Genomic DNA, 3,380 nt, shown 5'->3' on the forward strand with positions numbered 1-3,380 from the left:
CCGCTCCCCGCCCTGCGCCGCCGCAGCTGGAGCGGCTCCCTCCGCCCGGCCGGGCCTGGCCTGGCCTTGGCTTGGCGGTGGGCACAGCTGAGCTGCGCTGCCTGGCTGCCTCTACCCTTCCCCACCCTTCGGTGGCCGCCGCAGCTTCTCTCTTCTTTTTTTTTTTTTTCCTCCTTTTTTTTTTTTTTCTCGTTTTTTTTTTTTTTTTTTTTTTTTTAAAAAAAAAAAAAAAAAAAAAAAAAAAAAAAAAAAAAAAAAAAAAAAAAAGTTCTAGGAAAAATATTAAACCCAAGAGAATTGTAGCTAGAAATGTTATAGAAGCTTCGGGGCACCTTCTGAAGGTGTTCAAATGCTTAGCGCTTCCCTATTTAGACTGAATTTCATCAATTGTAAAATCACTATTTAAACATTGAAAATAATCTGTATTTTCATCACCTTCCCCTATTGCAAAGCATGAGTGGCTTCAAAAAGATAACTTCTCTGACGTATTACTTCCCAAGTACCTAAATAAGTATTTCTTCCTCGGGGTCTGTTGTGCTAGGGGTCATAGTTGGGAGCTGAATACAGTGCTTCCACCAAAAGTTTTCTTACAATAATGACATCACTTGAAATACCCAGTTGAAAAGGCCTTAAGCAAGGATAACCAATAGTCAGTCCCCCTTTTTGTAGGATAAAGGGAAGAATTGTAATAGGCACTGTGAATGTTTTACTTTCAGCTGTTAGGGTGCAACAGAGGAAGAAAATCCTATGTATTCTTTTTTTTTTTTTTTTTTTTTCCGTGTGTGCGGAACGAGACCGGAGTTGACGCTCAGGCCCTGCGCTGAGAGGAAGGCAGCCAGAGATCTGTGAAGAAGAAGTGGCCGTTGGGAAAAAAAAAAAAAAAAAAAAAAGAACCCACAGGTTTTGGGTTTTATTTTTTGTCTTTTCTAATGGATGGCGGGGAGGACCGCCAACCGCCGCCGGGCAGGAGGCGGCCCTAAGGAGGCGGTTTTAGACGGACGGCGGCGGGACCCCCCGCCCCGGCGGGTGAGGCGGCGGGTGGAGACCCCTCTGGCCGCTCTCGGGGGCCGTCACGGGGCCCTCCCGCAGGAACGGAAACACCCGACGCGGAAAGCGCTGCCGGGGCGCGCGATTTCCAGGCGGAGAGACCGAACCGGAGCGGCTTGTAAAAACTGCGGGTTTGGACGCGCCCGGGGGGAAAACGGCGATGTCGGGGTGGAAGGGTCCTTCGCTGGAGGCTGCCGCCCTCCCACCGCCACCAGGCAGCCTGGAAATACTTGCAGGTGTGGGGCTGTGAAGGAGTGTTTGGAGAATGTCCTAGGCTGAAAGGTTTTCCTGGTGTTCCTCTGCACAGGTGACACTATGAATACTCATAGCGCAGGATGACAGTGAAGAACCATTTCTATCCGACAGAGCCTTGTCGTACTCACTTGTGTCGTTTTGCTCCTTGGGCACTTGGAGAAGAATCCCTCGATTTCCAGAGCAAGCCTTGCTCGTCTGTGGGCTTCAGGACTCAGCCATACACTTGGACACAGCTGTAAATGCCCTGTGACATATAAACATACCCTTTCAGCTCGGGATGGATATTATTTGCACAAAGGGGATAAGATCTTACACCAATGCATTCGAATCTTTCCAGGCTCTAGGATTTCCTGAGCGACGCTCTGTCTGTAATACAGATTTTAAATGCCTCTCTCAAGCTTAAACGGCTGTTAAATTCCTAATGTTGGATCAGTCAACGCTCATTTTACAACTGTTTGTGCTTTTGTTTGAAAGTTCAGAAATGAAGATGGCACTGGAGAATATGGCAATTCAGGACTGCAAATACTGTATCTAATGGGTACATGCTCATGTAAGTTTAATGGAAACAGTAAACTGGGCTCTGAAAAAAAAAAAAGTATTACATTTTACATCCAAAGGTCCCGATCCTATAATTGTTTACGCATTTCAAGTTACCCATTTGAAATAAAGGGAAATAATTGGTGCAGTGAATGAAGTGTGTTTCTAGGTCTTTGTGCTTAATTTAGTACAGTGCAACTCTATAACTCGTGGGGAAAAATACTTACCTTCTCTTGCTAATAAACCAAAGTTTAAGGGACTACCTATTAGGAGCTTGCATACTCATACGTATGTGGACATGTATGCCAATGAATTCACAGGGAAACATCATTCTAAAATGACAAAGTTGGCTACTCTGACTGCTTCAGTCTGCCTCTGATGATGGAGTCTTTCTGTGATTTTTAGTAATTTATTTATGTAACTTTTTTTTTTTTTTCTTAATGGGTGACTTAGTGTCTAAATAAAATGTAAATACTGAACTTTTCAAATGCCGGATATGGTTTAACCAGTACAAACATGATGGTAAGATACACCACCCATTTGACTACTGTTTCAGTCAGGATTTCCCTGTGAGAATGTCACTGGACCATTTTATGCTTTTAAAATCCCATTCAACTATAAGAATTTGTAGAAATGGCTATTTTGCCTGAGTACTATGATGTTTTTACCTGCACAAGAATACAACTAATTTAAATCATGAGAAGGTGGTGGTGTATCACACATGAGCAAATCAGGATTTATTTTTTTTTTTACTTAAAGGAAATTAAAATATTTTTTATTCAGTTAGATATTACTGTAATCCACTTTTTAAAAGGGAAGATTAAATTCTTCAGTTGCATTCAGACGAGTAGTTCTTTGTATCCCCATTGTCTTCAAAGGTCCTCTCACAGCGATTTATTGCAGAACCGAGGCTCACTGTCTTCCTAAAAAAAATACTTGGGTATGCATGGGGTTCATCTCACGATGCCTGAAATGGCCGGGAAAAGGGATAAATCACCTGAAAACATACCAGGGTACTTTAAACCTTATTGCTGCTGTTGCAGGCCTTAGTCATGGGGTGGAGGCAGTCCCGATCGGCGTGGGAGGAGCCGCACCGTCACAGCGCCGTGACCGTGGCAGGCTCACTCCGGGGGGCAGGCGGCACCGAACAAAGCTGGTGGCAGCGCCGAGCAGGGCAAAGCTCCCTGAATTCCCCTGATAAACCCACACCTATACGGTCCTGGAAACGGACTGCAAGTTTCAGGGTAAAGCCTTAGAACTTAATCCTAGTCCCTTGGATGTCAAGGGAGAATTGTGTCTTTTGCCCAAAACAAATTACTGGGCTCCATAAATCTCGCCTGTTTGCGGAGTTGGTGATTCTGAGGCTCCTTTCTTGTCTTCAAAGAGTATTTTAATGCAACTTTAAAAGGCAGGAATTAAAGATCGTCACGAAGACAGTAGTGTTTTTAAAATTTACGTCTCAAGCAATTCTCACAAAGTATAGGGTAAGCGGTGGGTACCTCCCTTGCTGTTGTTTACAACTGCGAACTGAGATAAGCTTT

This window comes from Calidris pugnax, unplaced genomic scaffold, assembly GCF_001431845.1.
Source record: "Calidris pugnax isolate Ruff unplaced genomic scaffold, ASM143184v1 scaffold156, whole genome shotgun sequence".
In the NCBI taxonomy this organism is placed as follows: Eukaryota; Metazoa; Chordata; class Aves; order Charadriiformes; family Scolopacidae; genus Calidris; species Calidris pugnax.